Source organism: Limulus polyphemus, unplaced genomic scaffold (assembly GCF_000517525.1).
Source record: "Limulus polyphemus unplaced genomic scaffold, Limulus_polyphemus-2.1.2 Scaffold400, whole genome shotgun sequence".
Lineage (NCBI taxonomy): Eukaryota > Metazoa > Arthropoda > Merostomata > Xiphosura > Limulidae > Limulus > Limulus polyphemus.
The window spans coordinates 256,128-267,352 of NW_013666010.1; positions in this window are offsets into that span (position 1 = coordinate 256,128).

The window sequence follows — 11,225 nt, forward strand, 5'->3', positions numbered from 1 at the left end:
TTTTATTTTGGGAAAGGTTCTTAACCCTTTCAAGTTGAAAAAAAAGGATAAACAAACATTTTTCCTGGAAATGAATTCACTCATGAATTTATAATTATCGTTGTCGTTTGTTAATTTATTTAGTAAAGCTTTCATATTTAATTCTTCACTGAAATTGTGAAACTTTTATGTTATTAACCGGTTTACATTAATTCACATGGGGAGAAAATAATGTTCAAATATTTAGTGGATCCAAAATTATACATCTATACTCCTAGTATTATCATTTTCACCTTAAATAATTCTCCATTACACCAGACACCCTCCTGCATTCCAGATTATAACACGGATTTCACAAATAACTCGATCTCGAACTAAGAGAAGGTGTTTATCAAACGTTTTGTGATCCATATTACTTTGGATCATTTAGAAGAAAGTTACTGTACAGCATTACAGTACATAGTGTACAATACGCAATACGTATCTATCATATTCAAACTATCGGCAATGCAGATGAAGATGAGAACCAGCTTTCAGCTCCACAACTATTATAACTGGACATATACTGGCCTTTTGAACTTTTCGCCCAACTCAAAACACCCACTAAGACACAGCCATGTTGTCTCAGAAACTGTGTTTCTGTGTATTTTTAAATTCATATTTTGGTTCACGGAGTTATTTCAAAATGTTTCACAATTTGGAAAATCACGATTACTTTGACACCTCTGGGAATTATAACTTCGCCATTAATTTTGCGTCGAACTCTTCAAAATCAACCTATCTCTTTAATAAAGTTTGGAATTAAGGTTCCCAAAATTTCTTTCAGAATCTGATATCTTTCACAGAATACATTACCAATATTAAATTGGCGCTCTATTATACCAGACATTAATATACCCAGTTTTGTATGCAAAATAGGTAGATAGATCGAAAATATACTTTGGCTGTCTTTGTCGTTTCAGTATTGTATGATAACATTGTTCTTTTTTATTTTTGGTGTTTTGAATATATAATAAGTTACATACAATAATATTTCAAGTTGTTTCCATGGTGAAACTTTGCCTTGTATTAAATCGATCGTTTTCATTGTTGTCTACCTGGCACAGCACATATCCGAAAAAATTATGTTTTGTCATCATGCATAATAAACTTAGAACTTAAGTTATAAACCGCGCATAATATTCCTATTTTTATTCAGCAAATGATGTTTAACTATATATTTATTCAATCAAACAGCCCTGCTTTCCGTCCACAACGTATGAATGAAATGTGAATATTATAAAGTCGTTCAACGCCACCTAACGTTTACCTATGTATCGGTCAATGACCGTAAAAGAATGCATGAAACTTTTACGTGGGCACATCAAGACATTTACCATAATGCCTCCAATGGAGACTTCCCTCAGCAAACTTAGCATTTGTGAAAAAAATAAGGTAAATTACAAATGTTTTCAATGCTTCACCAGCTTTTGATGTTTAAACCATAACTTTTCCATCAGCCTTTAATAGATATGGGGAAGGGGGAGTTTAGGCAATTAAATTAAAAGGCATCACAAATTAGTCGAAAGAGTTAATGATATGACATGTATTTTACTATTTCATCCCCAATGGCTCGGCTCAGTGGTTAGTTTACAGGCTTACGACGCTAAAAATTAGGTTTCGATACCCGTGATGGGAATAGCACAGATTTGTGCTTAGCATCAACCAAACACAGCCTGTGGTCTTTGTATAGTGCATTAGCTCTCAGTTCAGCAGCTCAGCTGTTGGTTTACTGTGCCAACTCTCAGTTTGTTTGTTTGTTTGTTTGTTTTGAATTTCGCGCAAAGCTACACGAGGGCTATCTGCGCTAGCCGTCCCTAATTTAGCAGTGTAAGACTAGAGGGAAGGCAGCTAGTCATCAACCACCCACCGCCAACTCTTGGGCTACTCTTTTACCAACGAATAGTGGGATTGACCGTCACATTATAACGCCCCCACGGCTGAAAGGGCGAGCATGTTTGGTGGGATGGGGATGCGAACCTGCGACCCGCAGATTGCGAGTCGAGCGTCCTAACCACCTGGCCATGCCGGGCCAGGCCAACTCTCAGACTACAGGGTTAGTTGGCTTACAAGATAAGATATCAATTTAACGCACCAGCACTCAGTCTATGTGGTAAATCCTTATTTTACGAGGCCAGATCTCAGTCTGTCGGCTAAAGTCTTAGTACATTTCGGTACCACTCAGTTAACCATGCAGTACCTGAAAATATTATACAAATTCGTGGTTTACTAGGCCAACTTTCAATAAACATGGCTACCCATTGGTTCTATTGTGTCAGCTCTGAGTTTATCGGGTCAACACTCGGCCCACTGGGTAAACCTTTGTTTTATTGTGTCAGCTCTTAGCTTCCTGCTTAACAGGATATTCCTCGAACTGCCAGACCAAAATCCAGCTTACTAGTCAATTCTTATATAAGCAGCGGAGCTGGGGGCTATAGCACCCCCTCAACTTTTCATGCCACAACAAATATGTATATATAGGCCGGTCTTAAAAATAGGAATGAAGTTGTGAACAGGGAGAGTAGCAATAAGTGGAATTACGATTAACTAAATGATGTTACTTGTTAAGGACGTAAATATTAAGATAAATTTATAAATATGTGCACATAAACTGAGGCACCACATTTTGTGATGCATGTAACTAAAATTGGTTATTGTGTTTGGAATATTGCTACCTTCAGAAGCCCAAGTATGGACATAGTGTTGTTGTGTATGTCAGTCGCACATATAAGTAAGAGAGAAGGCTAGACGGGACTTCTATTAAAAACTGTCAACTGGAAGCAATGCCCCCCTTCACCACTACCGGTTATATAGATTCTCTGTTTTTCATGGTTTTCTATTCTGATTTTTCAAGGCACCAACTGGGGATTTGGGGCATTGTCAAATACAATCGGGGCACGGGCACCGTGTGGCAATGGATAGCGACGCCTCTGCTAAACACTCATTAATATGAGCACTATATAGATATGGGTACATGAAATAAGTTTAATGAAATCCTTAAAATACGTACGTACCATTTGTATCAAACATACAAATGTGTAAACTGTTTTTATAACAAAGTTACAAAAAATTCGTTTCGTGGTGGCCTTACAGTGATTGCGCCAAATCAATATGCTCTCTCTCACAAACCTTGCACAAAACAATTCATTGATAATCAGAATTTGTAATATTACAACCATGACAAGGCAAAATAACAGTAATGAAATAATGTCAAATATCCCTTCATTACAGCATTATGCAAACTAGGCATCTGATGATCTATCATACGATTTGCAGTGTAAATATTTAGTCATACAGCATATTCTATGTATATATTGTGGTCTCACATAATCACGACTTAATTGACACTTAAGTCTTAGGTGCTCCAATTTGTTCATGAAATATTCCCATGTATTCTTTGAAGTGTAACCATGTTTCAGGAAGAACTGTTTGATGAATTAAGCAGGCCAATCACAGCCAGCTGTCGCGAATTGTCCATTGGCATTTCAGTGTCGTTAGTAGAATGCGGAACCCTTCCAAACCAAATTTATAGTTGCTTGGGCACATAAGAAAGACAGGCCATCATCCATAACACAAGAAGTTAATCGCTATCTGTCAGCTCTTGTTTCTGCAGCCCCAGGGCACTTGTTCTCAGACTGAATCAGATGTTTGAGGTCTCAAGTGAATGCTTTGTCACTATATAAACTGTTAGAAACAGACTTTGCAATGTTGGTCTATATAACAGAAGCCCAATGAGGTACACTATGCTCACAGTAAGACACAAGAAACTTGTCTGCAACGGCGTTAATAATATTGCCAGTTGATGAATGACACGAATAGAGAAGTATTCTTTTAGCAGCTGAGTCATGCTTCCATCTGTAGTCATGTAACAGAAGTACAGTCATTTGAAGAGGGAAGTAAAAATAGTATTTCAGACCTATATATCATACATAAACAAAGTTTAAAGAATCTTTTTTTTCTCTCTCATAGCCTGGCCAAACTTATAAATACTGGTATTTAGCAAAAGGCTTCTTGAGAAGACTTGTGGGAGACAAAAGATAGGCCTAATTTTTATGCGCATATGATTTTGAATCTGAAATGGACAAATTTAGAGAAACGTGAAAAAAATAATTATATTTGCAGTTAACTTGATTTTGTAACACTTTTAGGCTTAATGGTTTATAATGCTTCGTTAGCTTTTGGCGTTTAAACTGTAACTTTTAAAGAATTATACTGTATATATAAATCACGTATCAGAGAATCTTTGTCTATCATCCAGCCCAACAGCCTATTGGTTTAGAGTAGCTCGCTGGCTTTTGGCACTTAAACCGTAACTTTATATTGTATTATTCACATATGAACCACGAGCTATGTAATAATACAAGCGATAAAAAGCATCATATGCTGTAACATATGGCTTAGGTTTTATAATACAATAGTTGTTCATTTGAGTGATATAAAGATTGCTATAGAAAGTTAAGCTCTTTAATAAAGCGTAAAGTCGAAAAGTTGAGTAAATAATAGCTCTTCATAAGGTATTTTTGGGGCTAACAGTCACTTCATTTATTCACAATTATCATGCCGTTCTCTCGTTGTTCTTTCATTTGTGGGTTCTATTAAATTATCCAGTGATAATAAATCAAAGTCCACTCCTCGTAAGCATAACGAAGTAGTTTATTTCCCCTTTCACTTTATTATCAATTGATTTAGGTAAAGTCATGTATGATATCCTTATTCTACATATCCAAAAGACCTCTTACAACTGCCAATCATACATGGTGTATATCATTCCATTATGCACAGTTTTTAGATGAAGAGTTAATGCTATTAGCTCCTTATATGCAACCACTGTGGTAATCATTGCCATATAGTTCACACGCATTTTCTGGTCATAGACTATGAAACTATCTGAAGCTAACCTGACCTTGCATCTACATCTTCATGAAGTCAGTTCCCAAAGTACTTCATCAATGTCAATTATCCACACATCATGAGCTCTGAGAAGCTTCTTACAGTAAGGATAACTTTCAAATTTTCTTTTGATGGAGCGTTATGTCCACCTGCTATTCACATTCCTCCCTTTTCTTTCTTCATCTCTGAAGGCAATACATAATCTTTCATTAACAAATCTGGATGAGAAATTATGGTAGTTGAACTAATGACATTTAGCATATGTAAGGTTTTCTACGAATAAGCCCATGGACTCGTGGACGATTTTCCTCAAATGAATAACTTCTTTTCTTCTTTGTGGCAGATACAGTATTTCCTACTGAACTTCACCTCAGAACACCAGTTAATTCTTACCTGCATGGTGTTGCATTACTGTTTTTTCCCTTCGATATGCTTGGGATCTGTCTTTTGGCTTTATAACAGCTGTTGATTATTTACAGTATCGGCTGTAATGGCCAGGTTTTCTACAATTATAACAGTTACCTCTATTTTTTATCCTTTGATAGTTCTTATTCCATACAGGCCATTGCCTGCAGTTCTTGGTAATAATATGACCCTTCAAGTTAAACTTGAAACATTTGTCATCTTGTGGATTATTTCCTCTGTTCTGTTTAACTAGATATCTGATTATTTCTTTCAGTTTTCAAGATTACTGTTAGGAGAAGTTGATGTTTCAATCACTGCAGGATCTGATGTCCCCTTAACTTCTAGATGGTGATTTTATAAGTTTATCTTTAACTTTAATGAATTCTAGTTCCAGTACCAACTGCAGAGAATACTTTAAGGATGTACATCTACATTTTTTCAACCTAAACCTCATATTCTCGTTTTTTACAGCTTCTATAATCTTGTCACATGCCAACGAATCCATCATTTCACGAAAAAGGTCAAGGTAAGATAATTGGGCAAGTCTTTCCAAATCTTCTGGAAGCTCAGCTAAGATCTATCTTTTCCTCCCTATCCTTCACTATTCCAAACCTATTGGCTAAGGCAGCCACCCATACTTGGTAGTTGTTACGGCTCTCAGCTGAAAGGCTCCTTAATGTTGTCAAAGCTGTTTTTTTATGGGTAGTAAGATAGATTGCTTGTTGTTCACTATTCCACCTGTTACTTCAAGAAATGATTTCAAACTAAACCTGATGTCTCTCCCATAATATCTTTGTTGTCATAGTATGTTCACTGTATTGGTTTCTCGATTGGCCAATGTTTAACTGATCATCTAAGTTCTGGAATTGGATTTGATTGTGTGAAGATTGGAGTAGTCCGGGAAGGTCCTTCAGTAATAGGTGGCACAGTATCAGTGGTAATAGGCTGAGACCAAATAAGTTCTCCTATTCCATATCTAATAGTAACTTGTGTTTTTAGTTGGAACTCTGAGCAAATACAGAAAGAGGTGTGGCTAGTTTAATTTTTGCATTTAATAATTCCTTTTCCGGGTGTTTTATTTTATTGTCGATGCTCTTTTTAATCTCAATGTCGTTCTTTTTTGCCTCATTGATGTCTTTCTATACAAATTTCATGTATTTTTTTTAGTTGGCTTTGGACTTCATCAATTTTGTCATCACATCTTCAATCTTGTTATTGAAATATTTCTGTACAATTCCAATAGTCTCGTCGATCTTTTTTCAATCAGATTTATTTTTTATTTTCAATTTACTGTCTCACTCATATTGGTGTTCTTTTAATTTACTGTATCACCCATATTTGTGTTCTTTTAATTTGCTGTCTCACTCATATTGGTGTTCTTTTAATTTGCTGTCTCACTCATATTGGTGTTCTTTTAATTTACTGTATCACTCATATTTGTATTCTTTTAATTTACTGTATCACTCATATTGATGTTCTTTTAATTTACTGTCTCACTCATATTTGTGTTCTTTTAATTTACTGTATCACTCATATTTGTGTTCTTTTAATTTGCTGTCTCATTCATATTGATGTTCTTTTAATTTACTGTATCACTCATATTTGTGTTTTTTTAATTTACTATCTCACTCATATTGTTCTTTTTTCAATTTTCTGTCACATTATTCTTGGTCTTTTTTAGATTTTCTGCTCCATTCTTTGTGATCTTGTTTTAAGACCCGCGGCCGCAAAAAACTAGAATATTTTACTAAAAAGTTGGCCGAAAAAATTATGAAACATATAATCGAAAAAGCGCATAAAACGTAAAAGTAATTATTAGTAAATAGTTTAGTTACATTAGTTGAGCTGATTTGAACATAATTCTCAGGTTTTCAATCGGATACCAGGAAGCATGGAAACAGTAGTAACTGGTAGGGTATGTGATAAACACAAAAAAAAACGAAAGAAAGAACATGCCATATCTGCCTTGTTTGTTGTCTTTGTGATCCATTACCCTCATGCACTGCACCTACGATGCATATTAAACTACAATAGAGAGCGTAAAAGTAATCAGTTGTCAAATCGGTAATTTAAAAAAAAGGCGCGGCTATATCAAAGCCGAGGTTTTTGCGGCGTCTGGTCTTAATAATCTCATCATGTCAAGTAACGTTTGAATCTCACCATTTGACCTCGTGAACGCCATTTTCAACAATTGAATTTCTAATTCAAGTACATTCAAAGTTTTATTATATTTTCGCCAAATTTTCTGACACCTTTGCTGTTACGTTGTTCTTGCGTTTGTGTGTTCTTTTAAATTATCTGGTAAAAATACTTCAAAGTCAAGCCACGTAAACTATAATGAATTAGTTTATTTCCTCGTTTCACGTTTATACAAGTTTGAGCAATTGCACACTAACGTAAGTTGTTATAGGCCTACGTTACAAGTGACGTTAACTAACAAAAATCACATAAACTCCAAATACTTCACGAACATATACTAACTGATTCAACTCTCTATCTTCAAAATAATTACATTTCCTTTAACTATCTTTCAGCTCACTTTTCCCTAGAAACAACTCTACACACTTCACAACTATATCGTATTTATAATCTAGCTTAGAAGGTATGAGAAAACGTTGAGTCACATCCTCAGGACTTTCTAGGTGTTGTAAGCCTGTCTTGTTATACCTTCTTAGCTGAACATTATCATTAAGACCCCCCATCTCCGTATAGCCGACAGTTAAGTTACAACATTAAAAATATAACTTACAACACTAATGCAAATTTTATTACTTGAAAACTGGAATAGTGTGTAACCTCAATTAAATCGGCGTTCATACTGATTTTCATACTTTGTTTTCAAATTTTTCTATCTACATACACTTTGGGTTAATAAAAGCATTTGAAAAGAGGAAAAAATCTGCATAGAATATATTTTACGAAATCCATAAGTTGTCGAATATTTAAAATTAAAAAATATAGCCTTATAAAGCATTTCAAGTGCGAGCATCCTACAGTTGGTCAGTGGTAAGTTTACAAGCTTATAACACTATAATCTAGGGTTCGATTCCCTACAGTAGACAGAGAGCAGATAGTCAGTTTTGTAGTTTGTGCTAAGAAACGACAACAGTAAAGGTGAACGTACAGTTTGATAACTTTGAAAGGCTCGATTTTATTTACATATCAAAATATTCAAGAGACTTAATGAAGAATAAACTTAGTTGTTTCTTTAAATGTTTTACAAAAAGCACCAAAATTTACTTCATCGTTAATACTAACAATAGTTAGTATAACATTAATGTGGCCATGTTGTATTTTGTAGCACCATCACGTACTATGAAAAATATAAGATTTGTAATTGCTTTAAATATAATTCCAGTTAACATAATTGGAGTATTACATTAGGGAAAATTCGTGTAGAAGGCACATTGAAATTATGAATGTTTAAGTTGAGGTCTCGAAAATCTTTTAATGAAGCGTTTTAATATGTAATATAGCCGTTTACTGTTTGAAACTCGTTTTAAAACAGTTAATCGTATTTCAAAAGAACGATTTCAATATGCTAAAGTAATAGCGTATCGCCATAGATGATAGCTGTGATACCAGGAGCGACCTGTTTATCATTGATGTACTTGGTTCATGGCAAATGGCAAATTTCCAACCATTTAACAGTGTAATACCACCGACGTATAGACTTATGGCTGGAGACATACGTCAAAACTGTTTCCCAGGAAGAATATACATGTAGCACGATTGTTCATAACTGTAGAGTCAAGAAGCACAACACTCATAGAGAAGGTAGCCTTCCCCGTGGATGGAAAAACTTGCATAGCAGAGTTCTACGATAGCTCTAAAATCCCAGCCCGAGAAAAATCAGAGCAAAACTTTCGTTCATAACTGTAGAATATAGTTACGAAAGAGAACCTTCTCTCCCTCCCCCAAAATATAATGAAGTAGGCATATATTTTGGAGCCAATAACAATGCAATAAACAAGGATTTAAAGTTTATGAAGGGTCATGAATTTATAGCAATACCTAGAAATCAACGGCTCTGTTAATAAGAAATGTAAATCAGAAGAAACCGTAATCACAGCCATTACATTCTACCACATATCAATCAAGACACCTGATGCGGTTCCAACGGACTTTTTGAGCCTCTGATCTGCTTAAACGTAGTCTTTTAAAGTCGTTGTCCATGTACAGAGGAGGGGCTGTAGAAAGTTTGTTAAGGTGTTCGGCCTAAGACTGACTTTGGCATATTTGTAGAAAGTTATAACAGTGGAAACTGTGGTGTTCGAGTATTGTGAGCAATCATACATAAGATTGAACAGATCGATATTAGTTAAGGATCTAGTTCTGAGAATGGACCTAGCGTGACCCAGTGAATAGCGTGCCTGTCTGTGGAGCTAACATTTTATAGATCGTGTACCATTGTCGCAAAAAAAATAAATAAATAGGGCGCTCCACACCTTGGGTATAAAAGTGTCAGTCAAATCCCACTACTCGGTCTGACAAGAGTAGCCCAAAAGTGGTGGTGGGTGTTTTTGACAAGCTGCTTTCCCTCTTGTGTATCACTATAAAATTAAAGACGGCTAACGCCGATAGCCCTTGTGTAGGTTTGCGCGAAATTCAACGAACTAACAAGTTCCATGAACAGTACGGCTCTAAACATCGTTCTTATAAAGTGTAATTAATCATTACTTATAGCTATGTTTAAAAATGTGTTGTTACATACCAACGCCTGACAATATTTACCCACATTGTAAATTATCACAGTATCTGTAGCTTTCAGTGTAACATTCTTATAGCTATACCTTTAACTGAATCCTTTATAAAAAAAAAAGTCGTTGGCAAAATTACATCAATTTTGTCACGTGAGTGAGGATATTGTTAAGATGTAGTTTCATCTTTTAGAATGTAATGTAAATAAAAAAAGAAAAATATCTTCTTTGTTTCTCGACTGAAGGAGATTATTATTTGTTTTTTTACAGGCGTTTAGGGCGCTCGACTCGCAATTATGTCTGTCGCTGAATCGAACTTCGGTGCCGAACATGCTTGTCTTTCCAGCTGTGGGAGAGTTATAACGTTAAGATCCATTCCACCATTCGTTGGTAATAGAGTAGCCCAAGAATGGGCGGTGAGTGCTGTCGGTCGGTTGCATTCTCTCCGGTCGGCATTTCAAAACTAGTTCTGGTTTTACTGTGGTTATTCCGTCTCAAAGTCTCATACTTACATAATATTACTTATTATTCCATCTCTAAGACTTATCATATACTTTCCATCCTTACATAATATCATTTCTTATTACGTCTCTAAGACTTATCATAAACTTTCCATACTTACATAATATTATTTATTATTACGTTTCTAAGACTTATCATATACTTTCCATACTTGCTAATAATAAATAATATTATTGTCTCTAAGACTTATCATATACTTTCCATACTTACATAATATTATTTAACAAAATACCGAAGTATGTTTTCGTTGGACTACAATTTACTAACCTTTGATATAACAATATTTATTTTTGATATTCGATCTACAGAGAGTCCCAACGTTTCTTCTCCAATTGTAAATCTTCCTAGTCACGTTACGTGTCAAAATCTGTTCCAATAGTGGCGAGTTTGACAAAGGAAATCAACAACACTCAGTTTACCTCGAAACTGCGAAATCGTTCATTTTATACTAAAATGTCTTTGGAAATATATATATATATATACTATTTTTTGCTAGAATGATGATTACTCCAACAAATAGTTTAGTGTTATGCTTGTTTCCAGTTAAAGTAACATGATCTTCTATTTCAAATATATATATATTAACATTGAAACAAATAATAAATGTTCAGCATTAAGAAATGTATTAAAGTTGTTTGGCGATTGAATGAAAAATATACACCTGGAAAAAAGTTAAGCACCCCCAAATAT